General features: G+C 46.1%; 2 non-coding genes across 2 annotated transcripts; both read right to left on the reverse strand.

The window, feature by feature from the left end:
• Positions 1-11,305: 11,305 nt before the first annotated feature.
• Positions 11,306-11,445, reverse strand: LOC147679293 (U4 spliceosomal RNA). Its single transcript, XR_015301836.1, has one exon. It is a non-coding gene; the product is annotated as a U4 spliceosomal RNA (small nuclear RNA).
• A 1,929-nt stretch (positions 11,446-13,374) lies between these two features.
• On the reverse strand, positions 13,375-13,514 carry LOC147679294 (U4 spliceosomal RNA). Its single transcript, XR_015301797.1, has one exon. It is a non-coding gene; the product is annotated as a U4 spliceosomal RNA (small nuclear RNA).
• Between the last annotated feature and the right edge of the window lie 1,262 nt (positions 13,515-14,776).

Consider the following 14,776-nt stretch of genomic DNA (forward strand, 5'->3'; position numbering starts at 1 on the left):
GATACCCGCCACCCCCTCTCAACACAATCCCCAAGGATGGGACACCGGAAACGGTTCTGAACTTTTTGGAAGACGGGAGGGAGTGACCCTCCCGGCCGTATTTATTAAAATATGAAACAAAAATTAAAACATTAAAATAACAGTTTCATATTAATGTACAATTTCATTTCCACATTGCGATGTTTGGCTAACCTTAACATATTCTCTAATACAAAGGTTCTCCTAGCCGAACTAACATCCTACAAAACATTTAACTTGAAATTGTACATCCTAACGTTTAAGGGCCAACGGCAAGGTCGTAACCGGTGTCAGGATCCCTAAACCAGACATATCCCCCTCACTTGTGAGGGGCGACCGCACAGACGTGTACCTCAAGTGCATTTACCAATTTCCCTTGACTTGACGGGGGCCCCAATAAACTCGACGCCATTTAAAGGTCGTCCGAGAACACGTGTGAGGTATCTTAAAGGTAGCGTAGACCCCCTCCCAAACCCCACACAACTTACCACATCTGCCGTCGCAGATGTCCTGGCCCCGGGAAATTCCCCAGGAGGGGGCTGTAGCCCCTCCTACCCAGGAAGGGGCCTTGACCGCCTTTCCTTTTCTTTCGGCGGCCCATCCTTAGAAGGTACCGCCTCCCCGTTGAGGGGCCAATGGCCACCTCCCTTGAGCGCTCCCATCCGTAATGGGTGACGCCCACCCATAGGGATCCTCCAATTACTGCTCACCGATCATGACCTTACCGCCACAGGCCGGATAGTTGACCGGCTATCCGGACCCCCCACAACACTCCTGCCTAAAGGTCATGTATTAAAGTTTTCAACCAAGCTATCAGGTCTCCTATGAGTAACTCATCCCCCATTCGAGACAAATTAACACCATCCCCCAAATACATACTGTCCCCTTTAATACAACCATGCGAAATAGAATGCAGTGTACTTGAACGGAACAGTCTACTCACTTTATTATTAATTTTCCTTACTGAATGATTCAGAGCAGAGACCGAAAGAGCCCCCCGCCACACTTTCCATGGGATCATATGGGACCATGCAATTGTGCACCCTGGAACTCTTCTCGCTAACCAACTTACCGTGGAAAGCATCGCCTCAAGAAGAAGTCGTCTACCAGTGGTCACCAAATCATTGCCCCCAAGATGTACTATGACTACAGACGGCGGTGACCTTGTCCGCCCTAACAAACCCTCGAAAAAAGATCGAAACTGGTCAATACAGAGCCCGCCCTTTCCGTAGAAGGACACACTGTACCCGTATTCCCCAGCCACGTGAATCATGTCACCTGCTTTGAATACGTCCGCGGCACGCCTCACGTATGAGTGGCCCACGACCCACACCTCCTTTTTCGCAGCCGGTGATGTCTGACCGCTGACCCGGTGTTGGGTTGACTGCACAGTCCGCCCCGCCTCGTAGGCTCGCGTAACTGAAACCAAACAAAAACAAGAAGCGTGAGTACATCATTACAGCTTCACAACATGTGCAACCGCACATACCTTTTATAACAATTCGAGGACCAACGCCCCACACGTTTTACTTGATCGACATTCAGACCCCTGGCTGTAGCCTCGGTAGCAGCCCCTATCCGAAAGGAATGGGTCCCAAACTCGCCGGGGTTCATGCCCGCGGCAGAAATCGACATCGCAAGCACCCGCTGAAACTGAAACCTCGTCAGTGGGGTGGCGTCAGCGTGTCTCAACAAGGTCCCCCCCATGATGCCACCCTTTGCGCTAAATATTCCTCAACGCAACCCACCGGGCACATGGACGACCCGGGAATCCTTCGTATCATTATGCAGTCCCCCATCGAACCCTGATCGGTCTTGGACTTGACAAATGAGACCGTCATTGTCTCCCCCCTGACTTGGACGTGCTATCGGCACAGTCCCCCTATGGTATCCTGCTTGTTCCTTGCCACTAGTTCGCTCACCCGCATAGCCCCATGGAATGCTAGCACAAAAGCGGCTCGGAATAACACTGCTTCATACCGGGATGAACAGGTTGCAGGAAGTACAGATAACAACAAAGCCAACCTATCCAGACCTATCGGGTGCCTTTCATCTACTCTGCGACCCTCAAGGCGTTGCCACCCACGTAGCGCTTTTTGCACAACGAAAGACGCAGTCGGGTCCTGGATCCCATGAGCCCTTGCCATAAAGGAAATGGCGGCCCGATGCCTCTGGGCCGTAGCCACTGATTTGCCTGCCTGATGTAAGGACAGCAGAAAATCCACTACCACTTCCTCCTGGCCCCAAAGCTCCCTCCTAGCATCCCCCACAAAGGCCCAGTAGGATCGGAACGCCCCTTGGTATGCTTTCCTCGTCCTGGGTGCTAAACTCTCTCCCACGAGGTTCTGTAATTCGGGGCACCGAGAGACCAGAGAGCTTCGGGGAAGGGTGCCGCCACCGGGTCCGCTGTGGGCAGAAAACCCCAGAAGGCCTGCATACGAAAACGAGAAAGCGCATCAGCCGCTTTATTCATTACCCCTGGCACATGTCTTGCTTTGAATAGTACATTCAACTGCATACACAATAACACAATTTCTTTGAGCAATCTCAGAATCCATTTGCATCGTGCTGCCTGGCTGTTGATACACTCCACCACGGTCATGTTATCAGACCAAAACACCACAGAGTGATCTCTGAACCCTTCGGGCCAAGTTTTCAGGGCCACTAGAATGGGAAAAAGTTCCAAAAAGGCAATGTTACTAGTCAGTCCACACTCATGCCACCATAACGGCCATTTTTGAGCCGACCATCGTGTGCCGAATATGGCACCAAAACCAGTGCTCCCTGCCGAATCTGTCCACAGCCCCAGCTCCTCGGAGGACACCTCCGGTTTGTTCCAGACAATTCGACCATTGAAATCCGCCAGAAATGCCAACCAAATGCGCATGTCCTGACGAACCTCTGCCGATAACCGTGTGCGATGATGACCCTCCTTCAGGCCGACCATGGCTTGAGCGATCGAGCGGGAAAAGGGGCGAGCCATCGGCATGACTCTCAGGGCAAAATTCAGCTGTCCCACCAATTGTTGCAACTGATGCAGCCTGACCTTGGACTCGCTAATACAAGCTTCCAGGGCAGCCCTGAATCTTATCACCTTCTCTTTAGGTAATCTAAAACAACCTTCCACAGAGTCGAGTTCGATCCCCAGGAACTCGAGGCAAGTCGAGGGACCCACAGTCTTACCTGGTGCCAATGGCACACCGAAATGCTTCATCAAAATACAAAATTCATTCAAAGCCTGTCCACATTCGGGACCCCCGGCCGCCCCCAGAAACAAGAAATCATCGAGGTAATGCATGACATGCTGTAAACCCGTCTTCCTTGTGAAGACCCATTGCAGAAAACAACTGAACTGTTCAAAATATGCACAAGAAATAGAGCAACCCATTGGCATACATCTATCCATGTAATACTGACCCTGAAACATGAAACCAAGGAGACGCTGATCGTCTGGATGTACCGGGAGCAACCGGAACGCTGACTCAATATCTGACTTTGCCATCAGCGCCCCGGGCCCTAGGCGATTCAACATGGCCACGGCCTCATCGAAAGATGCGTACCGCACCGAACATACATCCGGGTCTATTGCTTCATTTACGGACAGACCGCGTGGGGCTGATAAGTTATGTATCAGTCGGAACTCACCCGGGTCCTTCTTAGGGACCACCCCCAAAGGAGAACAAACAAAGTTAGCACATGGTGGCTCGTCAAATGGACCGGCGACTCGACCTCGAGTAACCTCTTTCCCAATCTTTTCCTGTACCACGGTCGTATGTTGCAAGACCGATATTTGATTTTTACATTTACTTACACCCCGAAACCCCCCCACTGGGATGCGGAAACCATATGAAAACCCGTTCCTCAACACCCCAGCGGAAGAGTGATCCGGGTATTCGCTGAGCCAAGGAATCATTGCCATGGTATCAACCGGAGTAGGTAAAGGCGCCCCTCGGACTATTTTAGACCTGTTTGGCGCCTCCTCTCCCCCCGTTATCACCCGTTTTGGCTCTGCACATGGACTCCGGATGGGATGGCTGCCCACACCCCCCACATTCATGACGGAATTTACATGTCCCCTGGAGCCTCGTACATTTACCTCTGTTGAAGTTCCAACAAATCCCCCTTTTACCTGTGTTGCCGTTCGGCCTCGAGTTGTACTCGTTACCTGTACCTGATCGAAAGGGGGTCCCGGCATATTGGCGGGAGGATTCACCCCCGCTACTCCCTACTAATGGTACTTTTAACATACCAGTACTCTCCATTTTTGACCATGAAACAGAATCGTAACAATCCCAAGTTAAGTTTTTATCGTGTTCCTTTGCTTTTCTAAAAATATTATCGTAACAGAACCACTGATTGCCCCCATATGATACGGAATATTCCATGATCCGTGTCTGGTATATCGGCAATTCGGACAACAACTCAGGTCTACGTTCGCCCACGATGGAGGTAAAAATTCCCCACGCCTTCCCCCAAGTGCCAATGTTTTCATCAACTTTAAAGGCGGCCATCTTTGCGCGCCAAACACTCGGATGCATGAGCTCTTTTTGGCTCTTAACATGCTCCATCTCATAATGATCGCTAAGCAACGAGAAGATGTTTACATATTCATCTGCCCATATCTTCTCCTTAATAGCCAGAGGGACATGTTGACCCAACTTTTCCCTTCGTGAAGGTGCAGACTCGTCCCTCGCAATCGGCAATGGCCGCTTACCTGAACCGGAAGCTGTATCTGCGGCTGGACCTGTTCCTGGTGGTTTTTCTACTGCTGCAGCCGGCGTGATAAATGGCGATGATGCCTTCGCCGCCTCCCTCGTTTCACGCAGTTGCTTCATCAACACCCGTGCGTCGTCAGCCGTGGCGCCCTCGCTTTCTTTTCCCAACCACGCTGCTAATTGTGCAGCCAGCTCGGGCGGCATATCCCCCCCGGACGCGGGGGTGATCACCACGGGAATCGGATTCCCCTCTGCTGGCACCGGAGTTGGCTCTTCGAGTGGGGCACAGGGAACCGGGATGTCCCCCCCAGCTGCTCCCCTTCTGGGCCTCTTGCCTTTTCCTCCCGGAGCAGTTCCTGCCAAGGGTCTTTTCGGTCCCCCTTCCCCGTCTCTATCCGCCATCCGTTTCTTCAGATCGGTCACTTCTTTCATGAGTACACGCAGCATCTGGTCGGTAGTCATTCGCTTTCCGACTTTCTTAGGCATTCTCCGACAGAGTATCTGTAAGACAAAAAGAAAGATTACCACGCTCAAAATTGGCTCTTCGTTCCGTCTCGAGCTCACGTGCAGCGAGGAGGTGCAGCTTTAGAGCACAGGAACAAGAGGATGCTTTCTTGGCTTGTTGCTCCTTTTATCCGTCTTCAGGGCGGGCGTAAACCCGCCCCTGCCTGCCCCCAAGGGCGTGGCCGGCCGCGTCAGTGTCTAGGCCAGCCCACTCCAGGGCGGGAAAAGAGCGCGCCCCGGCTACGCCGCTTCGGGCATACCAGCCGAGACGCGCCTCCCGCCCAAGATGGCTTCCCGGGGGGATCGTGGTACTCCGCCATACGTTCGGGGGGACCGAATGGTCGCCCCTTTCCATGGGCGCCAGTGCCACTGCACCTGCTGCAACAATGGAAGCTACGCCCCTGTCATACAGCTGGGTGACATTAATTACTCAGTGACACAAAGAGCATTAAAAAATACACTTTACATAATGTTAAATGACAAAAACAACAGCTTTGTCAGTTCTTGTTCTGTTTCAAGCACTCCATACAATCTGTATGAACCCTCTCCGCATTTTCCTTTTTTTCTTTTTTCTTTTTTTTTTTATTGAGATTTTACAACAGTTTTCCCCCCCCCACCCCGCACCAGACAAAAAAAAAATTCATAATTTCTCATTGCTCATTTACAGATGATGCATATTACAATAATAACATTTCTTACAAAATACGATATAAAATAACAGAATCGAAAAAGAAATCCTGATTTGAAACTACCAACTAAAACTTTAAGGGCCAGATGTAGGTAGGCGTTTACCGGGTGGTAACGGCCGAATTCGGCCGTTACCGATCCGGTAAGAGCAATTTGACATGTAGGTCCCTGTATTTTACAGACTCGGTAAATTTACCGATAAGAAAATTTACCGAGTATGTAAAATACCGAGTCGGTATCATTACGGATTCCGGTAAATTGGTATGTAGGTGGGACTCTTCTGAGTCCCACAAGCAGTACAAAATCGGTATTTTACCATCAAATACTACTTGATGGTAAAATACCGTTTCTGGTGTGCATGCACATGTGTGCATGCACACCTATGCCATATGACAGGCAGACCTGCCCTTAGGGCAGGTATGCCTGCCACATGGCACCCGAGCCTCTTTTGGGGGTGCCAGAGGGTGTCAAAGTGACACCCCCTGCACCCTTGTGACAGTCGGTATTTTCTGATGTGGTAAATACCGACCGGTAAATGCCCAATCAATCCTATGGGCTTCAAAGCCCATAGGAATGAATGGGCATTAACTGGTCGGTATTTCCCGCATCGGAAAATACCGACTGTTTCCGAATCGGTAATTGCACATCTGCATTTACCTACATCTCGGTACTTTTATTTTCCGACCTCTGAAATACCGAGTCGGTATGACTCGGTATTTAAGAGGTCGGAAAATAAAATTTACCTACATCTGGCCCTAAGTATTTAAAGTAGAAGGGAAATAAGAAAAAACTTATCATTCGCTTCTTCAGGACCTACTACCTTGTATTGCCCCCTTATACATTTAACATCCTGTCTTTCCAATCGGCAATCGGCTTCCACAACTGTAACCCAAGTGCTCTTCCTTTTTTCCCCTTTCTGGCGTAAATAGCCCTCTCAAGGTTGTGCATATACAATAGCTTAGCCAGCCACTGCTGGAAAGAGGGAGCCAATTTATCTTTCCATACAGACGCTATGCAAAGACGTAGTACGGCCATTGCCACAAATATGAAACCACCTGCACTATGTTGTTGTATATTAGGTGCCTCGAGGCCTAGTATTATTACATCAGGTGTCAATTTCACTTTGAAGGCCAATGATCTATCGCAGAACATTTCAATACTATTTATGAGTGGTGAGAGGATTGGGCACCCTGCGAACATATGAATTATGTCTGCCTCTGAGCTGTCGCATCGCGGGCACCTCACCCCCTGTGTTCCTCCCCACTGAGCGATCGTAGCTGGGGTATAGTAAAGTCTAAACAAAGTTTTGTAATGTTGTGCTTGTAGTGATGCCAGACATAATACCTCATGCCCCATGGTTAATGATTTTGTAAATATCCCTTCAGAAATTCCTAGTGCCTCCATCCATTTGGTCTCATGCTTCCCTAAGTCGTCCCCTCTATGTTCTATTAATGCTGCATACAGCCGTTTAATTGTACATGGCCGCTCTGCTTCAATCATCTGTAGTATTGGGTTCTCCTTAAATCCCGCCTGACCGCCACGTTTATTACCTAAAAAACTTCTTATCTGTAAGTACTTGAAAAAAGACCTATTACTAACCCCGAATTCCTGTTGAAGCTCTGCAAATTGCCGTATCCCTGATTCCCCCATTAAGTCTCCCATGTTGCTAATACCTTGTCTAACCCATTCTTTAAAGATTACATCCGAGAAGATATCCAAGGGTTATGTTGTATCTCCTGCTAGTCTTGTATATCCATGAAATCTACCCAGACCAAAACTCTTCTTAAATGCCTTCCAGATCTTATTGGCGGCTTCCAATGTCTTAAACCTAGTTCGCTTGAAGTAGCTTGGCTCCGTATATCTCAGGAAAGCATTATTAGCTTCATCTCCCAGAATTAAGCCATACACTTCTAAAGACCCTATATGTAATTCCTCCTCTCCTTCGATCCCTCCCAATAAACAGGTCATTTGTTGCAGAGCCGCTGCCCAATAATACATCCTGAGGTCTGGTAGAGTCAATCCTCCCTTATCATAAGGTAGTGACATGTATTTCAGTGCCCTCCTTGTCTTCCCTTGTGCCCATACAAAACGATTTATCATATTCTCTAATTTCTTAAACCATATCAAATTAAAAAACAGCGGGATTGTTCTAAACAAGTATAGCACTTTGGGTAGCAAGTTCATTTTCACATAATTAACCCTTCCAACGAGTGTCATATGCAGATTGTGAATCCTATCCAGGTCTTTTTTCGTTTTTGTAAGAATAGGAGTGATATTGATTTCCACTAATTTTCCTAAATCTGATGTGATAATAATACCCAAGTATTTACCTTCATTAACCACCCGCGAATCTGTGCAATCTGTGTGTGTGTGTTTTTAATAATTTGTGTCTTATTTTTGTTCAATGCATAACCCGCTATTCGCCCAAACTGCTCTGCCTCTGATTCTATTTCCCTTATCGCGTCCATTGGGTTAGGTGTTATAACCGCTATGTCGTCTGCATACGCAAGAACCTTTATATCTCCCCTTTTAGAAAGTAGTGGTTCAATTCTTGCGTTTTGTTCTAATTTATATATTAGAGGGTCTATATACATTGCAAACAATAAAGGTGAACAGGGGCACCCCTGTCTTGTGCCCCTGGTAATATTAAAGGGTTTCGTACGACCTGCATTTATCCTGACACATGCTGTTGGATTTGAGTAGAGTGCTTGTATTACTTTGATAAATGTTTCGCCCACTCCCCCTCTTCTCAAAACAGCCCATAAGTACTCCCATGCCACCCTGTCAAATGCTTTCTCAGCGTCGAGTAACAAAGTGGCCATTGGGTTCCCTTCCCCTTCCTGAATATCAAACAGTGTTATCATTTTCCTTACATGTGTTGTGGTATCTCTGTGAGGTATGAACCCGTGTTGATTGACACTCACCAGTTGAGTAATTACCCTGGCGAATGTAGCTGCCTGTATCTTTGAGAATATTTTGGTATCTGCATTAATTAATGTAATGGGTCGATATGATCCAGGTTCTGTCGGGTCCTTCCCTTTTTTTAGTAAGATTACAATGTCTGCTCCCGCCCAACTGCCTGGGGTTGCCTGCCCTTGCTGAATTCCTTTGAAAGTTCTCGCTAATTCTTTAAATATTGAGGGTAAGAATATTTTGTAAAATTCTCCTGGAATTAGATCGGGTCCAGCTGCTTTCCCATTTGGTAGGCCCAGTATCGCATCATTTATCTCCTCTTTGCTTATGTCGTTATCCAGATATTCTCTATCCTCTTCGCTAAGTACTTTACCCGGGATGTTCTCTAGATACTGCTCTATTTCACCCCTATCCCGGACTAACTCCTCCTTATATAGCCTGCTATAGTATGTCCTAAATACCTCAGCGATTCCCTTATCATCAGTGATTATCTGACCTGTTTCGTCTTTAATTTCTTTGATTTCGCTTTTAGCTGCTCTTTGTCTTGTTCGTGTAGCTAGCGTGCGTCCTATTCTTTCACTGAATTCGTAACTCCTCTCTCTCTGCGTGTCATACAATCTGGCGGCCTTAGTCGCCACCTCTTCAAGAGCTGCTGCCCTAGCTGCTGTTACTTCTAAAAGTCGTTCAGTGAGTCCCCGCTGTTCTATGGTAGCTAACTCAAGGCGTGCTTCTGCCAAAATCAGAGCATTGTTCAACCGATCTCTTTCTATTTTTTCCCTCTTTTGTTTAGCAATGGAATAGCTAAGTGTCTACCCTCTAATACAGGCCTTGAATGTATCCCAAGCATTCCCAACATTGGTGCTCCCTCTATTGATATCCCAGAATTGTTTAATCCATGCATGCATGTATGTGACATAATCATCGTCTTTCAACAAACCCCTTTCAAACGTCTATGATCCCACCACCTTCTTAAAACCTACTCCTTCAATTGTTAATTTTAGAGGGTTGTGATCTGACAATATACGTGGTAATCTCTCAATTGTTGCATTATTTAATAATACCCGGGATATAAAAAAATAGTCTAACCTAACTCATTTGTGGTGAGGTGCTGAATAAAATGTATATCCAGGATCTGACTGTTTCTTGACCCCCCATACATCATACATTCCATTGTTTCTTGCTAAACTCTGTATTGCTCTACAGACTCTTTTCTTTCTTCCCTTGTATTGCCCTATTGTATCTATATCTAGCCCCTTGGCCCCGTCAATATTAAAGTCTCCTGCCAAGATCACCCGTGGCGCCCAAGATGGCAACTCAGTATCCAAAAAGAGGAACAACTCTGGGTCGTCCTCGGTTGATCCGTAAACAGAGCCTATGGTAACCCACTCCTCTCCTATAAAACACTCAATCAGAGCACATCTCCCCCACTCATCCTCGAACCTCTTCCTTGTTTTAATGTCTGTATGTTTGGTTAGTATAGCCACTCCTCTAATTCTCGCCCCTTGTTTTGAATGTGCTAGTACCCTTAATCCCAGTTGTTCCAGTAAAAATAACCTGTTCCCTTCAACGTGTGTCTCTTGTAGGCATATAAAATCAGCCCCAGTGTTCTTTAACAACAGTGCCAAACGCTGTCTTTTTAGTCTATCATTCATCCCGCACACGTTCATAGTAATAATTTTAATACTCCCACTCATGGAGGGTTGTGTACGCTTTCCCTACGACCTCGTAATCCCATTGTATTTTCTTTACAAATGCTATAGTCGATATGCATTTCTGTTTGTTTCAACTCTTCCCACTTTTTATGATATGTGTTTACTCCTTCTACTCCTTCTACCTGTGCTACGTCAACTTGCAGTACTGCTTGAGCTTGCTGTACTAATTGTATCATCTGTGTTACATATTTTGTCTTTTCTTGTTTCGTCGCTATCTCTCCCTTGTTGGCGCTCCCCTTCCCCCTCCCCTCCCCCCTCCTTTGTCCACAGGCAACTAGGTCAATCCTGACCTATGTATGACTGGTTCCCGATCCCCTTGAGTGAAGCCGCCCCTCCCCTCTCTCCGCATTTTCCTACTGATAACAAACGCCTTTGCTCCCAGAAATAAACTTTCTAGGTGGTTTGTGTACATTTGAATGGGAGATGAGACCTCGAAAGAGCCCAGCCCTGCAACGGACTGCGAGTCAACTCAGAGAGCGGAAACAAAGCTCGTACTCTGGCCATCAACTACCCGAGCGAATCCGGGGATCGAAGGTGAGAACAAAGAGGAAGAAATACAAGAATTATGAAAACTGATCAAGGTTAAAAAATCCATAAGTTACTGCCGTATTTAAAAAGCCGAGAAAACAAAAAGAACGTAAAGAGTAAACTGAAGCTAAATAAAGTCACAGTTTTCGCCTTATCACAGATAACAATTATGCAAGTAAATCGCATTGAAAAATAAACTATCTTTTTTTTTTATTACATATTCTCCAGTCTCCGAAGATACTGTCAAAAATTGTCATTTCAACTATATTTCAAGTCTCCATGACGGGGTATTGGGTAAAGTTTTCAATAAGCAATAATCGCGCCTCGGTTAAACCTAATTGGCTACGATACTGCCACTGCGCAAAGCTAACCAATTATAGTGTGAATTTCATGCCCACTCGCCCTAGTACCTCATGTTACAAAGAACATGAACCCTTTTCAAAAGATTTTATCTATTTATGCATAACTACACCTCCACTGCTTCTGACAGGCAATGTAAGACATATGTTGGCTTTGTTTTACTAATTTCCATCAGCTCTCTGCCCCAAACCGTCGCTAGCCACACGCAGAGAATTCTGGGAAATTGTATGCTAAATAGCTCTTCAGGTAAGCAGCACCCTCCCTAGGTATGGATTTGATGCTCAGACAGATATCCCTTCACACAAAGATGAGATCTAGGCTGCTAGCCATGGGTTGTGGAAAATATAAGAAGCACAAATTCATAATAGCATCCTCATAGGGCCCACTGTCTTCAAATGTTTACTAGAGGAGGAACAGCAATAATTTAAAGGAAAATAAATCATAGCTACATTTTTCCATTTTCCATACTGCAAGTCTGCCATTTCATTGCACTACATAGTTGCATTTGCTGCATTTCATTTTTAGCTTTAGGGGGTACAATATACTGGTTTCCTGGTTTTCAAAACATTCTAGGGGAAGATTCACAAGGATCTGACGCATCTGCATAGATGCATATTTTTCCTTGCGTCAGTGCTGAATGTCCTTGTGCCACTATGGATGTGCTGTATTTACAATACAGTGCTCCATGGTGCAAGGATAAACAGATGCATCACAAATTCTGACACATGTGTTGGCACAAAAGTGACGCATTGCTGAAGTTGATCATGAAAGTGAAGCAAAAAGCCATGAGTCATTCCAAACGCTTGGTCTGTGCAGGCGTAGGGATTTTGCCGCAGTGAAGGCGTAAAGTGACGCAGTGAAATCTTGTAGATTTCAGTGCGTGAGTTCTACAAGGCTTTTTTCGTGGAAACGCCCACCCTGCATACATTATGCCTGACGCAGGTATAATGTGATGCAGGGCTTTATAATGTGACGCATCTCCCTAGATGCGTCACATTGTAAAAGGGCCGCAACATTTACGCCGCAGCTGCGCCACAATACAGATTTTTATATGTGCCCTGTAAATGGCTGTGTGTACGTTGTGTGTCTCCGTCGGCATGCAGCATACAAATTTTCCCGGATCATGTAGCCCAGTTGGGCTGATGCAGCCACGCAAGAGCTCTTTGCGTGACCTCATTGTCACCGATTCAAATCAGGGAGGATCCACGCAGCCTTTCATGGCTCTCAGGTGAAAAAATGGGCCCTAGGGCAAGGAAGGAAATAGGACCCCTTATTCATGTTTGAAATATAAAATACCGCAATAATCGGGGTTCAGTGGGTCCCGCAGGTCTGTGGGCGCCAGTGCCACTGCACCTGCTGCAACAATGGAAGCTACGCCCCTGTCATACAGCTGGGTAACATCAATTACTCAGTGACAAAAAGAGCATTAAAAATACACTTTACATAATGTTAAATGACAAAAACAACAGCTTTGTCAGTTCTTGTTCTGTTTCAAGCACTCCATACAATCTGTATGAACCCTCTCCGCATTTTCCTACTGATAACAAACGCCTTTGCTCCCAGAAATAAACTTTCTAGGTGGTTTGTGTACATTTGAATGGGAGATGAGACCTCGAAAGAGCCCAGCTCTGCAACGGACTGCGAGTCAACTCAGAGAGCGGAAACAAAGCCCGTACTCTGGCCATCAACTACCCGAGCGAATCCGGGGATCGAAGGTGAGAACAAAGAGGAAGAAATACAGGAATTATGAAAACTGATCACGGAGAAAAAATCCCTAAGTTACTGCCGTATTTAAAAAGCTGAGAAAACAAAAAGAACGTAAAGAGTAAACTGAAGCCAAATAAAGTCACAGTTTTCTCCTTGTCACAGATAACAATTAAGCAAGTAAATCGCATTGAAAAATAAACTATCTTATTATTTTATTACATATTCTCCAGTCTCCGAAGAGACTGTCAAAAATTGTCATTTCAACTATATTTCAAGTCTCCATGATGGGGTATTGGGTAAAGTTTTCAATAAGCAATAATCGCGCCTCAGTTAAACCTCATTGGCTACGATACTGCCACTGCGCAAAGCTAACCAAGTATAGTGTGAATTTCATGCCCACTCGCCCTAGTACCTCATGTTACAAAGAACATGAACCCTTTTCAAAAGATTTTATCTGTTTATGCATAACTACACCTCCACTGCTTCTGACAGGCAATGTAAGACATATGTTGGCGTTGTTTTACTAACTTCCATCAGCTCTCTGCCCCAAACCGTCGCTAGCCACACGCAGAGAATTCTGGGAAATTGTATGCTAAATAGCTCTTCAGGTAAGCAGCACCCTCCCTAGGTATGGATTTGATGCTCAGACAGATATCCCTTCACACAAAGATGAGATCTAGGCTGCTAGCCATGGGTTGTGGAAAATATAAGAAGCACAAATTCATAATAGCATCCTCATAGGGCCCACTGTCTTCAAATGTTTACTAGAGGAGGAACAGCAATAATTTAAAGGAAAATAAATCATAGCTACATTTTTCCATTTTCCATACTGCAAGTCTGCCATTTCATTGCACTACATAGTTGCATTTGCTGCATTTCATTTTTAGCTTTAGGGGGTACAATATACTGGTTTCCTGGTTTTCAAAACATTCTAGGGGAAGATTCACAAGGATCTGACGCATCTGCATAGATGCATATTTTTCCTTGCGTCAGTGCTGAATGTCCTTGTGCCACTATGGATGTGCTGTATTTACAATACAGTGCTCCATGGTGCAAGGATTAACAGATGCATCACAAATTCTGACACATGTGTTGGCACAAAAGTGACGCATTGCTGAAGTTGATCATGAAAGTGAAGCAAAAAGCCATGAGTCATTCCAAACGCTTGGTCTGTGCAGGCGTAGGGATTTTGCCGCAGTGAAGGCGTAAAGTGACGCAGTGAAATCTTGTAGATTTCAGTGCGTGAGTTCTACAAGGCTTTTTTCGTGGAAACGCCCACCCTGCATACATTATGCCTGACGCAGGTATAATGTGATGCAGGGCTTTATAATGTGACGCATCTCCCTAGATGCGTCACATTGTAAAAGGGCCGCAACATTTACGCCGCAGCTGCGCCACAATACAGATTTTTATATGTGCCCTGTAAATGGCTGTGTGTACGTTGTGTGTCTCCGTCGGCATGCAGCATACAAATTTTCCCGGATCATGTAGCCCAGTTGGGCTGATGCAGCCACGCAAGAGCTCTTTGCGTGACCTCATTGTCACCGATTCAAATCAGGGAGGATCCACGCAGCCTTTCATGGCTCTCAGGTGAAAAAATGGGCCCTAGGGCAAGGAAGGAAATAGGACCCC

Source organism: Lissotriton vulgaris, chromosome 11 (genome assembly GCF_964263255.1).
Source record: "Lissotriton vulgaris chromosome 11, aLisVul1.2, whole genome shotgun sequence".
In the NCBI taxonomy this organism is placed as follows: domain Eukaryota; kingdom Metazoa; phylum Chordata; class Amphibia; order Caudata; family Salamandridae; genus Lissotriton; species Lissotriton vulgaris.